This window comes from Myotis brandtii, unplaced genomic scaffold (assembly GCF_000412655.1).
Source record: "Myotis brandtii unplaced genomic scaffold, ASM41265v1 scaffold53, whole genome shotgun sequence".
NCBI classification, from domain to species: domain Eukaryota; kingdom Metazoa; phylum Chordata; class Mammalia; order Chiroptera; family Vespertilionidae; genus Myotis; species Myotis brandtii.
In genome coordinates this window covers 4,115,852-4,123,497 of record NW_005369942.1, presented here as the reverse complement: position 1 = coordinate 4,123,497, position 7,646 = coordinate 4,115,852, and the positions used below count along the sequence as shown (strand labels likewise).

The 7,646-nt window shown below is 40.2% G+C and overlaps 1 pseudogene; it reads left to right on the top strand.

The window, feature by feature from the left end:
• The first annotated feature begins 966 nt into the window (after positions 1-966).
• On the top strand, positions 967-2,891 carry LOC106728066 (annotated as a pseudogene).
• Positions 2,892-7,646: the final 4,755 nt, after the last annotated feature.

Below are 7,646 nucleotides of genomic sequence, written 5' to 3'. Positions count from 1 at the left end.
ACTAATTGGAAAGAACGTATGTACCCCTATGTTCATTGCAGAATTATTTACAATAGTCAAGATTTGGAAGCAGCCCAAGTGCCCATCAGTGGGTGAGTGGCTACAAAAGCGGTGGTACATTTATACCATGGACCACTACTTACCCATAAAAAAGAAGGAAACGTTACCTTTTGCAATAGCAATGGATGGACCCAGAGAGTATTGTGCTGAGTGAAATAAGCCATTCAGAGAAAAGCAAATACCACGTGATTTGGCTGTACTTGCGGCATTTCTGTTGTTGTTGTTCATTAGGAATAGAGCCAGTGGAGGCAAGAAGCTTAGGTTCTGAACTTGACTTCCATAAAGTGCTGTGTGAATGTGGAATATAATTTTAACTGCTCTATAGCTACAAGTTGCCTCATCAGTAAAATCATGGGACTGCAAGTGATTCATTCATCCAATTAATGAATTATGTGACGGGTGCTAATCTTTAAAATATCTTACATCTGTGAAATTAGAGACTTACACATTGGGAAAACATGGTGCCACGTAAGAAAGACATTTGAGGGAAATTTTCCAACGCTTATATGTTAAAAAGTGTCCACAGATGACGTGGGTTGTCTTTGGGGGAAAGAACAGTCAAGGAGCTCAGGTGCTGGAGCCAAGCGTACGTCAGGTTTGAATTCTAACGCGTCCTATCCCAAAGCATGTGATTTCATCTCCCAAGTTTCAATTTCCTGAGAAATAAAGAGAATTAAATGAGTACATACCGGCCATGATCTTGCCAAACACCGGGGCCTCTCCCCAAGCTGGACTGAGACTCCCAGTTCTCCGGCGAGGCGGCTGGCAGGTGCTCGTCTCCTTCCTAGCCGCCCAGCTCCCCTAGCTTCCGGGACGGGAGGCCGGCACAGGCATGTACTGCGACGGGGACCTAGGCACGCACGCACGCACGCACGCACGCACACGCACGCACGCACTCACGCACACATGCACACACGCACGCACTCATGCACACACGCACTCACGCATGTGAGGCTCCGTCAGGTGCTGCTGCTGCGATTGGCTGGCCTAGAGGCCGCTCCCATCGTGCAGCGCAAGGTAAGTCTTTGGAGGCCCTCAGGGCTGCGGGAGGGGCAGGAGGTGGTCACTCGGCTGGGAGGGTGGCCCACGGTTAGAGGGCTCCAGCTTCCACGGACAATAATGAACAACGCCAGCCCACATGCTGCTCATTGAGGAAATAAAAAAAGTCACCATTTGCAGTTTGCAATTATATTTTGGTACTTCATGCTTTGGGAATAACGGGTGACGAGGGGGGAGGACCTGCCACCTACCTGTCTGAAGTGTCTTCTGAGAGGAACTGGCCGCTTTGTTAGTGCGAGAGCAAGGTCACTGAATTCAAACAAACACACACGCAAAAAACAGAAACGAGTAACGGACTATGCATAGGCATAACGGAAACAGTTTTCCAAGAGGGATTCTCTTACAAAAAGTAGCATTGAATCACTGCAAACATGCCTTTTAGCCTATGTCTTACAAAGGCCAACCCTCCAAAATTATGTTCAGGAACAGATCCTATGAGCAGTAGCAGTAATTTTAAAACAAAGATCATTAGACAGATCAGTTGACTGCAAGAGCGTCCTTCATGAAGGTAGCCAGTAGGTAAGAAGCAGCGGCAAGTCTGTGCAAAGCGTGGCCCATGCTAACTGCGCTGTTGAGTGGTTACTCAAGTTCAAGTGAAACGAGCAACACTGGGCTGAGTATGGAATTCCACTGCAATTGCAAAGCGTATTCCAGGAAGAAGATCTTTATCACATGTTTATGTTAACTTTTTTTTAGGTTCTGCAGGAGTTCCTCAGGAGGGAAAACCTCAATGCTCAGATGTCTTTGGTATTTCAGCATTACCTTGTCCTTGCCAATTAGGTATTTAGCTGGAACTTCTTCCAAATTTGGGCAGACATTATATATCTGTGTTTGAATCCACAAAATATGTAGTTAAAACCGACAAGGTCCTGGTAGGAGACATTTCTCCTTACAGTACGTGAAAAATTCAGAGAAGATTCATATATGGCACAAGATTCTCTTCACTGCCTTGATGAGTTAGCATCTCTTCATGGATCTGTCTTCCCCCATGAAAGATTCCAAATTGATTATTTAGCACACAGAATTGCCAGATTACTGAATATAATAAATGAAGTTAAAATAGAAGATTCTGAAGATGTGGGCATGTCCAGCATTATCAGCAACCTGATAACTGTATTCCCTCGAAACGTCTTAACTGCCATTCCAAGTGAGCTTTATATCCTCACCTGATTTTTAAAGAGAGAGGGAGGGAGAGAGAGAAATAACCATCTATGTGAGAGAGAAACATGGATCAGTTACATCCCCTACCAAACAGGGATCAAATTGGAAACCTAGGTATGTGCCCTGACCAGAAATTGAACCCACATCACTTCACCCAACTGAGCCACCTGGCCAGGGCTCTCTCAAAATATTTTAGCTGCCATTCAAATGGACTTTTCTCCTCCTCGATTAACTGCCTCACACACATCACTTGTTCCTTTGGTTGCAGTGCTGCATTGGAAGGAGTCTTGAGAAAGATGACATAGCATACATGGGAGTATATAACAAATTGCTGGGGCCCTAACTTAGGTTCCAAGAGGACATACATTTTCATAAAGTTTTTCCCCCAACATGCAATTCAAGTTTTCAAAGCCTATATTTGGTGCCACCCAGCTACTCCAAATGGCACTCAGAATTTGACTGCGAATGGTATGGCCTTTCATGAAGAAGAAGAAATAAGTGGACATCAAGAGCATGATCAAGATCAGTTTTCAGATCAACTAGTCAGGGTAGTAATGCTCAGAATGATTACTGCAGAACACTGTGTACCTCTCCTGATGAGGTACACATAGTCCACAGAAACCTCATAAAGCAAATATTATCTATTTACAATTCTCTGGAGAGTACTTAAAGTGCTGAAATACTTTAAACACCCACCCCATTTCCCAACATACTGGAAGAATTGCACTAAAACATACACATACTTGCATACCTTCACTTGTATGTTTGGAGCCTATAGCATAGATCACAGAGAGATTATGGGAAATTTGTTATAAGAAAGTATTTGACCCATATCAATAACAACCTGGAATAACCAGTTTTTAAATGCCTGTTGTAAAACTTTATTTTTTTAATTTTTAAAGTCAAAACAATGAACCCCTATTTTTAAAAATCACACATGTATAAAGTATTTATATAAACATTAAAGAATGTAGTTAGCACAATTGTTACAGTTCCTGGTACATAATTCTCACCAAATATTGTTTCAATGTCAAAGTTGTGACCATTGTGGGAAGAGGATCATTTATAGCTATGCTGGAATCTCATCTTTCATTTTTGTTAGTTTAAAAAAAGAGGTAAATGTAAGCATGGTAAATGAAAATATCCCAACCATGTGCTGAACCTAGAGAGACAGCAGATATCTTACTAAACCTCATTTCAAACAGCCTTCTTAAATGGCCTTGAGTCTGCAAGTAGAAGCTAATTCAGATTTCAATTGTGAACAGTTACATTTAAAAAAATCAGCTATCTAAACCAGACAATATAATCTCTTAAAAGGAGAATTAATAGCTTAGAGTTATCACTTGACATATTTTATTACCCTTTTCCATTCCTAAAAGGTAGTTACTCCATTGTGATGTTTAAATTCAGGCTTATAAATACTGTTTATAAGACTATAAAGACTCTTTTTTTTCTTTCTCCTTTTTTCTTTTCTCCTTTTTTGTCTTGGCAGACATTTCAGTCTCTGACTATGAAAGAGACAGACCTCAGCAATATGTGGTGAGACAAGATTTAAAAAAATAGAATACTCTCTAAAATTAAGGAAAGTAGTTTTAGTGTTAATTATCCCTAATTACTCAAACTTTTTCTTGAAATGCATCCAATGAATTGAAGAATAGTTAGCTTAAAATAAGAAAGTATTTGAAAGTGTTCCATTTTGAAAAATACATATATTACATGTATAATATTTTTGTCGATTATTTAGGGTCTGCCTAAATTTTACCTAAAATTGAATTTTAGCTGAAAAATGGCAAACTGATTTTCTCATTATAAATTCATACCCAGCTTGTCTGTCAGAAGGTTCTGTCATTGCACTGAGCTGCCCTTCTCCACTGGATTACATGAATTTTAAAAAAATGATTGGTTGAGACATTGTGCAGATATTCTTCAGTGTCTGCAAGTTGGAGAGAGATGGTCTCAGAGATATGTGCCAAAGTACCATGTAGATTTTAAGCTCTAACACTTATTAGCTACTAGTGGCCCGGTGCACGAAATTCATGCACGGAGGCAGGAGGGAGGTGTCCCTCAGCCTGACCTGCACCCTCTCCAATCTGGGACCCCTCAAAGGATGTCCTACTGCCTGTTTACAGGGATCAGGCCTAAACCGGCAGTCGACATCCCTCTCACAACCCGGGACTGCTGGCTCCTAACCACTCACCTGCCTGCCTGCCTGCCTGCCTGCCTGATTGCCCCTAACCACTTTGCCTGCTGGCCTGCTTGCCCCCAACTGCCCCCTGCCACCAGCCTGCTCGCCCCCAAATGCCCCTCTGCCAGCCTGATCACCCCCAACTGCCCCCTGTGCCAGTGTGCTCACCCCCAACTGCCCCCCCTGCTGGACTGCTTGCTCCCAACTGCCTCCCCTGCTGGCCTGCTCGTCCTCACCTTCCCTCCCCACTGGCCTGCTCGCCCCCAACTGGCCCCCCTGCTGGTCTGCTTACCCCCAACGGCCCCGCCCCAATCAGCCTGATCACCCACAACCTTCCTCCCCTCTTGGCCTCTAACTGCCTCTACCTCGGCCCTGCCACCATGGCTTTGTCCAGAAGAACGTCTGGAAGGTCTCCTGGAAGGTCTCCCAATCTAATTAGCATATTACCCTTTTATTAATATAGATGTGACTTTGGATAAGATAAACTCTATAAACCTCATTTTCTGCATTTTAAAAATAGAGAGTAAATTTGCTGGCTAAAGATGTTATAGATTACATTAGATTATATCAATCCCTCTTATACTGGTACCTGGAAGGCATTGGATGTTTCTGTCTCCTATTCTACTGATGAGGATACGAGTAAGTCTGTGTATAAGAGGGAATATATTTAAGAGTCTTTAAAGGCGGATAGTATACATTGTGGCTGTTGCTTATATTCTGGATGGTAATTGGAGATACTAACCATGGGTATCAGTCACTTCTAATATGTAACATGGGTAGGGTGCTTACTTTACGCGTTTAGCTATACTAATGTTTAATGTTATAGAGAGAATATATCTGGAGTACCCACTTACAATACCCAAATAAATAAGAGACTGATTTAAAGTAGAATGCTAATTAATCTTTTAATTGAGAAATATCCTTACATTAGATTTATAAATGTTTCCAAATTAATAAGAATTTTCTATTTGATTTAGCTCCTTTTGACCACTGCAGTCCATTTTATAATAGGAGAGCATTTTCTGTTCTGGAGAATTCTGAATATTTGATGACCTGTTTTTTGTTAAATCAGAAACTTAAAGAATCATTACCTCACAAAGAGTTATACAGTGTTGAGTATACTGTGATGCTTTATATTAACTGAAGTTATACAACTCCATTTTCAGATATTGCCTTAAAAATATTCTTCAATCCCATGATGAGATTTGAAGGTCACTCTTACCTTTTTAGAAAAACACCTGCAATATCTGACTATGGATCATGTATTTTGTGTATCAATAGCTTGTTCCTTTCTATTGCTCAGTAGAATTTCATTAAAAATGTCCCCCCATTTTTTTATCCATTTTTCAGGTGAGGGACATTTGGGTTGTTTCTAGTTGTTGATGATTTGAATAAAATCAATCCAATTTTTTGTTGAAAGGCATTCAATGAATTGAAGAATAATTGACCTGAAATTAGAAAGTGTTTGAAAGTGTTCTCTTTTGAAAAAATATATATTTCATATATAATATTTCTGTAAATTAGGTAGAGTATGCCTAACTTTTACCAATACAATTTAGCTAAAAAGTGCTGAACTGATATTCTCATTATAAATTTATACCTAGGTTGTCAGAAGGGATACATATACATTCAGGTATCTGTGTGAACATAGGTTTAATTTACCTTGGATAAATATCTAGGCATGAGATGGAAGGGATGCAGAGTAAGTATATGTTTAACTTAATAAGAAACTACCACATTCTTTTTCATAATTTTATATATTGACAAGTTATATATAAGATTACCAGTTCTGAATTCTTTCATGGCACTTAATACTTATCCTGGCAGAATACTTGTTATTTTGGTGCAAAGGTCTTTGGATCAAAATAAGCCACATTCTAAGTTGGAGACTTCCGAACACCACCTACTGAAATAGTCACACTCACATGTTTTAAAGAGATCCTGGGCTTTGAGCTTGATGCCCTAAGACAGAACTGGCTTCTCTTATTTAGAAAGTGTCTGCTTATATTCTGACTGCAGGGAGGCGAGTAAGCTGAAAATTAGATGCACTCCAGTAGATATTCAAGCTGTTCATCAAATATTTCCATCTTCCTTTCTTCTTTGTAGGAATGTACTTTTGGTTCTCTTAAGTGTGGTAGGGCCATTTGAAAATCCACGACTTATACAACTAAGTGATTTTTGTCACTTTTTAGCTGGAATATTCCTGTTACCCACTATCCACAAGTATTGATTAATGTCCGCTGCTCCATTAGCCTGTGTACCTGAGCGGATATATGAACAGAGCCTCCCTGCTAAATAATAATAGATGCAACATGAACAAGAAATAAGACTTTATTATTTTAAGTTGCTGAAATACTGAGGTTGTGTGCTACCTCAGTTTATGCCTAGCCTCCCCTGGCAGACATACATGACAAATGCAGCGCCTAATTAGATAACCCATTCAACACAGGTGTCTTCATTCAGAAAACCATTCGCATGGCCTTACATTGCTTCTTTTTATAAACCATATTTGTTTTATCTATGAAATCTTAAACTTCATTTTTGTTCTCCTGCTAAACACTATTTTATTGTTTGGAAGGGTTACGTTTCCAAACAATTCTTTTCCTTTTGTAGAAGTATGCTTTTGGTGTTACAGAATCCCATGCTACCAGTGAATTTGTCCTGTGATGCTGTGAGCTATTCTATCTACTTAGTCTATTATTTCTCTGAAATTCATAGCCTTGATCTATCACCTAAAAAATAGCAGTTTCCAATTTTGGCCCTTGTAAGACTCTATTCTCATGGTTCACCTTTGTTAGTCTCCTCCCTACCCCCTCCAGCATGACGATGACAATGTTGAACTTTACTCCCAGTCCTCTGATCCTGGAAAACATTACAATTTTAAAAATTCCCCCACCTCTTTGTTTCATAGAAATCGTTTACAGGAGGAACCATTCTTCCACATATGACTCAGGCAAGGTCCAAGAACACTCCCTTGTTTACCTATAAGTAGACTAAACACAGACCCTCTAAATTACCATTCTTTGCCTTATAATGATTAGTTGAAGTGTACGGACCTGCTGACCAATCTGGATAAAACCCCTGCTACCTTGACTTGACCAAACTTTCCTTAAACTTCTCTCTCCATATTCCAGATTCCTGAACTTTGACTCCCCTGCTCCCAACCCTGAGCCAACATGCA